We start from the raw sequence: 9,959 nt of genomic DNA on the forward strand, positions 1-9,959 counted from the left end.
TAAAAAAAGAATGAAAATTTATTTTTTTCTTAAATTTTCTATGAGCGAGACTTCTATTGAAAGAATTAATTGAATTAAAACTATATAAATAGGTTGCCTAATCTCTCAAGGCAAGACAAATTATATTTTCTCCATTTCAAATTAAATATTTACTTTGACTTGCCATGAACAGTAAAAAAATACTTTAACTTTAATATTTTTAATAGTTTAAAAAATTATTAATAGTAATATACTATAATTTTCAGTGACAAAAAGTAAAATATATTAATTAAAAATCAATATAGAGCATAGAAAAGTAAGAGTTGTTGGTTTCAAAAACATGGTATTAATTTTGAAACAAACTAAAAAAATATATGAACAACATAGTCAATTTAAAACGAAAAAAATATATTAATTCGAGACAATCAAACGAACCTTTTTAAACATATGCTAATTGCAATGTAGATGCTTAAGAACTCTTTTTCATCCCTAAGCATAAATTTCATACATATATTGTTGGTGCAAATGGGGTTTAGATGAAATTCAATGAATTAGCAAAATTGACTTTAAGGCGAGTCTTTCAATAAACGTCATCTTAAAACTTATTTCATCCTCACCACTCAGTATGCAAAGGAGAATAATGCGAATAGCCTTAGGGATACAATGAAGTCAATGTCTAACTTCGTCTTGCACTTTATGGGAGAAAACCGCTAGATACACTTGAGGCTTTGTAAAGTTGTTCGGTCTTAGAGCTTACTTTCTACAGCAAGTAGATTATAAGAAATTTGGATTCCTTTGATAGATGATAGGAACTCAAGTGTTTATGTTTATTTTTAGAACATAACACTCTTATCTCTCTTGATTTTTCTGTACTTGACTTATTTGTTTTGGTGTGTCAAAATAGTTGGCAACAAACCCTTTATATAGGCTTACAAGTCTCTTCTTCAAGGACACAACTCTTTCATTAAGGCACCACTTTATCAAAAAGACATCTTTACATTTTGCAAAACACAACCTTTGGATAAAGGTATTGTTTCAATAATCACTTTATGAAAGGACAACTATTCATTCCATAAAACATAATCTTTAAGCTATAATTTAAAACGATAACTTTTCATGTTTAAACTTTTGAGTTGTAGTGATTTTTCAATTTGTCTTTTAACCTTTGAATGCCATTTTACCAAAAGACATAACTATTCACATGAAAAACCTACCTACAATCCAATAGTCACACCATATCACTTTATGTGACATAACCTTTGAGCTAAGATAGTTTTTCATTATGTGACATAACCTTTGATTTTGAAAATACACCAACAATCCCTCACCCTTTTCAAAATTTTCAAATACCAATAACTTTGGGAATCTTGTGCATAAATAAAGGTATCTCGTAGATTTGAACTTTTATTTAGTGAGTGTGGTTGGTTTTAGTCTAAATTGAGTGGTTGACAAAATATTGAACCATCAATTCTTCATTTGACTAGTCAACCCACTAAACACACACAAGTTTCCTTGCTCACTTTGTATCTAGTTTTGCCAACACGTTTTATGGCCTTGTATTTTGCATCCAATCATAAGTGCTATCAAAGTCAAGCCTTTAGCTCTTAGAAGCGACCACACTTCCACTCACATAAGTAGCACCCATCGAAAGTATCCTGTAATTATAGTACTTCAACATATACATGTTATGGGTCTATTGAGAACTTTTGTTTAACCTTTCCTTACATATTATGGAAACCAAACATTATATACCTTGGGATGGAAAATATAAATTAGTGTTTGCAATCACCCATGTGGTAGAATGGTCAATACACAAAATTTGCAAGTCCGTCACAAACGTCGAGGTGAGCTCCCACCATTGGAGATTTAGTTGATAGACTTGAGACTCATCCCTCTTAAGGTCTTTATTACCAAGTCCTTTTTCAGATCTTTGATGATCCACTAAATGTAACAACCGCTCCTCAATCGCTACCGACATCCAAGTCTCGCGGAGGAAATCGCTAAGTCCCGAACAAGCCTTAATTGAAACTTTAGTTAATATGCCATCAATCCATGAAATTACTTTGAACCATGTACCTCTTTGTAATAAAAATTGAACATAAATCATATTAAACCATCTTATCCTTTATTCACCATAATCGTAAGAATTCATTAAAGTCTATAGTATCTAACTACACATTTACATCGACATTATTTACAAATACATCAAGCTATAAATGACTCGACCTCTAACAGCGAAGCAACTCGAAATAAAGTGCTATGAGATGCCTTTACCTATTCACGGTGGACCATAAGCGCCAATGATTGCACGCAAGGCTAATCACTATATGTAAACGGGGAAATAAGGGGGTGAGTCTTATAAACTTAGTGATCATCGGCTTCGTGAGAAGGGCGTAGATGGGAAACAAGCATAAAGTAGATAAGTTGAATAATAAACCGGAATGAAACATGATGATCTTAAGAAACCAAATCACATGGAGGAAACTTTGTGCCTTATAGAAATGATGTTGTAAAATCACAATGCAATATTTCACTTGGCAAAACAATGCCAAAAACAAGTGTAGCAAAACAGAGTTCAATCATCGAAAACATCACTTGCCATCAAAATACAAATAATAGTATAAAAGTATGCACGCTCCCAAAATGTGTGGCATGTTAAGAAATCAACGTGTTCAGCCAGATAAACCAACTCATGTTCGTCAAGTAAGCATTGAAAGCTTTTATTTAAATAAGGGGAGCTACAGAGAAATCTTAACTCTCCACCATGCAAAAGAGTATGCGTTGAAAAACTCACAAGGCTCTCGAGTAGTTAAGCATAGTAATCACCAGTGGACCCACTTCCACGTAATAACAATCCGAGAGCCTCTCTCCACCGGATTCCCACAACCATGGCAGTCTCGACGATGTTGGCCGACATTGGAGAAATCATGCGGTCACAATCGCGAATATCACTTGTGGCCTAGCCACATATAACAACCCGTGGCCTTGCCACATATAATCACAAACCATGACCCCAGCCATGTCTAACAACCCGTCGGTGACCCAAAGGTTCTCTAGTTAGAGCTCACTTGTGCATAAGGGTCACACTATCTCGATGTAACATTCGACCTACTCTCGACGCTCTCGGTTTGTTAAAACCATTTTCAAAACCAAATCCATGTTTTTCAAGGCTTTTGTTCAAATCAGTTGAAATCAAGGTTCAATAACCTTTCAAAATGCTTTTCGCATTAAAAAGGCATGGTGTAAATACTTGTATAAAAATCAGACTAAAATCGGCTCTTGAAAATTTGCATATAAATCATTTAACAAATGCGTATCACACAAAAAAACAAGACACAGATTTTTGATGCAAAACAATATAAAAGGCTTGTTTCTCGGTTTCTAAAACTCGTTACATATATGTACGTATATATATAGTCTACAAAAATAATTTTTCAAATTAGCTTACATCCACAATCTCCTATGAGTTCTACCAGCTCATGCTTTCCGCAATAATAGTGTATAAACCATTGTAAATCCATTTAGAATTTGCCTATCGAGGCTAACAGCTCATGCTTTCTACAATTTCATTTAATGAAATCCGGCAACGTTTATAAAACGTATAACATTATATAGCTATGGAAATTTTCAAATAGGCACCCCTTACTCATCTTACGATAGCAGGACACTATGTTACCATCGATTTAGGTGCATATCTAGCTAATTCTACTTGCCCGCCACCCGTTACGTCCTTTGACATGCCACCACGGTAATCTTTTTCATTCACACAACTTCCTAGCAACCATGTAAACTCAATATATTTAATTCCACACATGTACGGGCAACACTTCAATCAATCAATTTTTAACCTAATTTCATAGTTAATCTCATGCTTACACACAATTATATATGGTAGCAACTTTACCAAATAAGTCTTTAATCTTTGCATGCATAATCCTTACCCTTTACTTTCTTCAAACATTACATTCTCATAATATCAAATCTCACAACCAATATAAGCATTCTTTCTAACCCATAATCATATAGCATAAACAATTAAGGATTAGGCCATAATTTGTCTTACCTTTCCTCAATAATTTATCTTGAACTAAAACTAAGAAATCTCAAGCTCCTTGGTAGTTTAATTTCACATTCTTTGCGAATCACCAACATGCATGCTTTCCTTGGCATCCACACGGTATTCTTTTGCTGCCACAAACATTTTCACACATTATAATCAGTTCAAAAAGCATGCATTCAATCAAAATAATAATTTTTACCTTCTTTATCTTGAAATCTTTAAGTCAAACCACCAAACTCTCCTTAAATTTCAACAATGGCATGTGGGTGGGAGGAAAAACCTCTCGATTTTTTTTCTCTAGCTTCTCAAAGCCGAACCTTCCTTCCTTTCTCTTTTTCTTTTTCTTTCTTCTTTCTTTCTTTCTTTCTTTCTTTCTTCTTCTTCTCTTTTTTCTTTCTTTCTTCTCCTTTCTCTTTTCTTTTTGGTTATGGGCGGACTTTTCAAGGCCAAAGCCTTGAAAATCTCTTCACTTTTTCATTTTTGCTCACACATGGGCGGATTGCCCAAGGCCACATTCTTTTCCATTATTTTCTTTTCTTTTCTCTTTACTTTTCTTGCATGGGCGGATTGCCCAAAACTTGATGACTTTTTGATATTTTTCTTTTTATTTTATGTGATAAAATTACAAGGCAAAAGGCTTTGCAACCTTTTCACCCACCACCTTGACTTTCCATTCTTTCTTTTCATTTTTTTTTATTCCATGCACCACTTTTAACTCATGTTTTATTTAGTCACTCATTGTCCCGTTCAAGTCACATGCAACCCACTTTCTTCTTTCTTCACTTGACCACCAACGCATCAATCACATTACATGCAAATAAATTTTAATCTTATTCTTTCTTTTACTTCACATGGTAGGGGTCCCACATGTCCCCCACTAACTTTTCCTTTTTGCACACCATAGTTTGCATGTAATAGTAACTTCCACATGTATATCTCATATTCCTCATAATCTAACTTTCCTTGGTTAGGAAATTTCCTTTTCTAACTTCAAATATTGAAATTACAAATAAATCCTCAAACTTTTCCTTATTTACCATGTGACCCCTTCAACTTTCATCCTTTACAATTGGGTCCTTCCAACATTTCTTAAACTTTAATTTCCTTCTATCTTTCCTCCTTTACATGTGTACAATCAAAATATCAAAGTTGCACTTCACTAAGGTGTTATCATAATATTTAAATACTTACTTACCTAATCTAGTTTTATTTACTAAAGACACGCGGGCCCCACGTCATCGTTTTTTTTTAAATTCTTTCTTATTTCTTCTCCCCTGCTTAGATTAGTCATATAATCCTCCTTCATGACTAATTTCAATAATAGATAAAATATTAATATTTTAATATTATTTTATTTCAAAATTTTTCTCTAGCCTTCTAGGGCTCCAAAACATCTTACTTTACCCCGGTTTACTTTCGAATCACCTTTGAGCTCACTAATTTATCCTTGATAAAAATATTATTATTTAATTACTATTTTATCACACGTGAAATATTTTATTTCAAAATACTCCTTTCACTTGTCACCGCTCTTTGGCACTTAAATTTACACCGATGGACCCTTTGTCTTATCGATAAGGTCATATTGGCTTTTATACGAAGGCATGGGGGTGTTACACTAAATTTTCACAAGACCTCACATAACTTATAGTGACTATAACATCACCAATTCTTTGTCTTACAATGTTATGTCGAAGTCCAATATATCGACTCTTTCCATTGTATGTGGGATTATATGATTTTGATACCGTTGCTTCATTATCACAATATATCAAGATTGGTGCCATTGGTTTAGGTCACAACGAAATTTCATAGAGTAAATCTCTCAACCATTCTATATTTCGGGTGGTAAATGCTAAAGCTATAAATTCAACCGCCATAGTAGAGTCCATTTGACAAGATTGTTTCTTAGAACCCCAAGAAACAGCACCTTCACTAATTATAAAAATCCAACCAGTCATAAAAGTATGAATCATTCTATTTGAGTTCTAACTAGCATCTGTATACCCTTATAAAACTAAAGGAAAACTTGAATAACAAATGTCCTAATAAATTGTACTCTTTAAGTATATTAGAATTCTATGAACAGCATACTAATATTCTTTACTTAGATTACTTGTACACCGACTTAGCATCCCAACCGCAAAAGCAATATCTAGCCTTGTATAGACCATAGCATACATTAAGCGTCCAATCACTTTTGTATATTCATTTTTGTGATATTGGCTTGTTTGTGTTAGGTACTAGCTTTAGATTAGAATCATAAGGCATAGACATTGGCATACAATTTGACTTACCATACTTCATTACAATCTTTTTAATGTAATAAGATTGAGACAATGTTAGGCCATTATTGTCTCTGATTATTCTTATACCAAGAATAACATCCTCCACGCCCATATCTTTCATGTCAAAATTCTTCAACAAGAACCATTTTGTGTCCTCTATTTGTTCCAAATCAGTACCAAAGATTAACATGTCATCCACGTATAGACAAATGATGACACTTCTACCATTGTGGAACTTACTATAGACACATTTTTCGGATTGATTGATCTTGTAGCCGTTAGTTAGCACAACTTCATCAAACTTTTGATGTCATTGTTTAAGCACTTGTTTTAATCCATACAAGGACTTTACAAACTTATATACTTTCCTTTCTTGACCAAGAAAGACAAACCCTTCAAATTGTTCCATATACACCTCTTCATCTAATTCATCATTTAGCAATGTTGTTTTAACATCCAATTGGTGAATTACCATCTTATGTATAGATTCAAGTGCTATAAGCACTCTAATTGTAGCAATTCTTGCTATCAGTGCATATATATCAAAATAATCAACACCTTCTTTTTGTTTAAAGCCTTTTGCCACTAGCCTTGCTTTAAACTTATTTACGATTCCATCAACTTTCATTTTTTATTTGAAAATCAGCTTACAACTTATTGGCTTAGAACTCGGTGAAAGGTTTACCCACGTTCAAGTTTTGTTTCCCATTATTGAGTCTATCTCATCTTGTATTGCTTTTTTCCAAAATAAAGCATCTTGAAACTTCATTGCCTCCTCATAAGTTTAAGGATCTCCTTCACCTTATACATTACAGCAGTAAGATAAGTATTCACATGGTTCTTCTCTTGTACCTTCTACTAAGTACATGAAGAAATCTTATCCATATGTCTTTGCTTTATAATTCTTTTACTTCTTCAAAGCTCAATAGTTTCCTCACCATTTTTTGAAAATTTATCATTTTCTATTACTAGTTCTTTAGATCTTGGAATTGAATTGAACCTTGTTTCATTAAAAATAGCGTCTCTTGATTCTATGACTGTGTTAATGGAATATGATTCATTGGGCTTTATCACCATGAAACTATATGCTTTACTGTGTTCAACATATCTTATAAATATATATTCAATTCCTCTTTCAACAATTTCCTTCTTTTTGGTTCTGAAACTCTTACTATGGCTTGACATCCCCTAATTCTTAAATAATTTAGGTTTGGCTTTCTTCCTTTCCATAGCTCATAAGGAGTAGTTTTACTCCTTTTGTTTGGGATTCTATTTAGTATATGGTAAGTCATTAATAAGGCTTTGCCCCAAAATTCTTTTCCCAAACCTGAATAAGAAAGCAAAGCATTGACCATTTTCGTAAGAACTAGATTCTTAGGTTCTACTACACCATTTTGTTCTGGTGCGTATAAAGCGGTAATCTCATGAATAATACTAGTGGACTCAAAATACTTGGGATCATAATATTCACCTCCTCTATCACTTCGTAAACATTTGATAAGCAATTCACAATGCAATTCAATTTCATTTTTATAAATTCTAAATTTCTCCATTACTTCATCTTTACATGTAATAAGTAAACATAACAATATCTAGAGAAGTCATCTATAAATGTTATGAAGTATTTATTTCCACCAATATATGAAGTACTATGCATGTCACAAACTTCGAAATGTATTAATGCAAGCAAATTGGAGTTTCTTTCTACCTTAGAAAATGAGCTTCTTGTGATTTTAGTAACCACGCATGTCTAGCACATATCATTATTTCCATCAATATTAGGTGTCAACTCTAATTTAGTCATATCATGCATTCTTCTATAATGGACATAACCTAATCTATAATGTCATAAATTAGACAATGCTACTTTACTATCATAAATATTAAATAAGACATCAATATCAGTAAAACTAGTAGCATTCTTTTTAATATTAAGCTTAAACATGTCTTCACATAAGTATCCACTTCCCACATGTTGTCCACCTTTTGTAAAGATGAACCTATCCGCCTCAAATACTAATTTAAAGCCATACTTATTTAATAAACCACCTGACACAAGATTCTTTCTAACTTTTGATATATAATAGACATTATTTAGTTCAAGTATTTTTCTAGAAATAAACATGAATTCTGTGGTGCCTTTTCCTTTCACTTGTATAGTGGAGGAATTTCTCGTGTACAACACAATTCCATCATTAAATGCTTCCAAGGTGATAACTCTATAATATAGAGTTATTTGGTCTTAATTTTGATAGTAATTTAGCTTAATTCTTGTAGTAATGCATAGAAATTAGTAGGTTTTATTTTAATTATTTTAAATTAGTTAATTTAGGTGAGTCAATCTAATCATAGTTAATTTTATACTTAATTTGGTGTTAATATGGTTAAGATATGTTGTTATTGATTTATTTGTGTTTCTGTAGGTATTTAATGAAAGAAGAATTTTATTGAAAGAAGAAGAGCAATTTCAAGGTGCATACTTCTACTGTACATGTTTCAATGTTTTGGCCATAACATTCTCTACAAAGCTTCAAATGAAGCAATTCTTGAACCATTGGAAATATAAGATAAAAATATACAACTTTTATGTTTACCACTTTACCCAGTTCAACTTGGAAGGTAGTTAAAAATCTTATTAAATTTAACACACTATAGTAGTCTTAGAGCACTTACGATTTCTGTTAATTAAATGGGCAAGGCTGTGACCTTTGCAGTCTGATGAGGAAATCCTAATTGGAATTGACTTCTTTCTTGGCCTAACTTCAAAGCCTATAAAAACAACCTTTTGGAAGACTTTTAAAAAGAGAAAAAAACACTAGATTGACAATTGAGAGTTAAGTCACAGAGTCATTGAAGCTAAAAAGAATTTAAAGGATTCAAGGAGATTTGGAGATCAAGAATACAATTCTTGGATTTTTCTATCTTTTTTTTTTAGTTTCTTATTTTTCTTAGTTTGATTTTAATGTTTAAATTTTATTCAATAATGATGTATGACTTGATGGGGAACTAAATTGTTAATTTAAGATTATGATTGAACTCAATATGTAGTCTAAATTATTTATCTCTCTTTTACTTATGTTTAATAGATTTAAGTTATTTATTTTATTCAGCTCTTAATGCTTTTAGTTGATTGGCCACCAATTAGATTGAATTAGAAACCAAGGTTAAACCTTGAAGAAAGAGATTTAGGTAGACCTTGAATAGAATAGCGTATGATCGAATGCACTTAGCTGATTAGGTGATTTGATTTGCATATGGGGTAGACGTACACTTATAAGCCATATGTAGCCAAGATTAGAGCATGAACTTAATGAATCTTTCATCAATTTAATTTGCATAGACATATAGTAAATCAATTGGAAAAGGTATTTTTACAAAAAAACTCGATAGAGACTTGTAAATAATTTAAGACTCTAGGTTATCAACTTAATCCATTAAACTGAGTTAAGAGAGAGACACAATAATCAGATGAAGTATTGAGAGATATCATAATCTTAGGTCTAGTAATTAAGTGAATTTTATTTACTATTTAATTTTAGTTTCAGTTTATTAGAATTAATTTTTTTATTTTAATTGTTTGGATAAAATTAAGATATTATAATTTTAGCAGTTAACAGTAAAAATTAAACAAT

General features: G+C 32.0%; 1 long non-coding RNA gene across 1 annotated transcript; it reads right to left on the reverse strand.

The window, feature by feature from the left end:
• LOC108662481 lies at positions 1,422-4,365 on the reverse strand. Its single transcript, XR_001928345.1, has 3 exons — positions 4,239-4,365; positions 4,043-4,167; positions 1,422-1,996 (listed from the first exon to the last, which is right to left on the reverse strand). It is a non-coding gene; the product is annotated as an uncharacterized LOC108662481 (long non-coding RNA).

This window comes from Theobroma cacao, chromosome 6 (genome assembly GCF_000208745.1).
Source record: "Theobroma cacao cultivar B97-61/B2 chromosome 6, Criollo_cocoa_genome_V2, whole genome shotgun sequence".
NCBI lineage: Eukaryota > Viridiplantae > Streptophyta > Magnoliopsida > Malvales > Malvaceae > Theobroma > Theobroma cacao.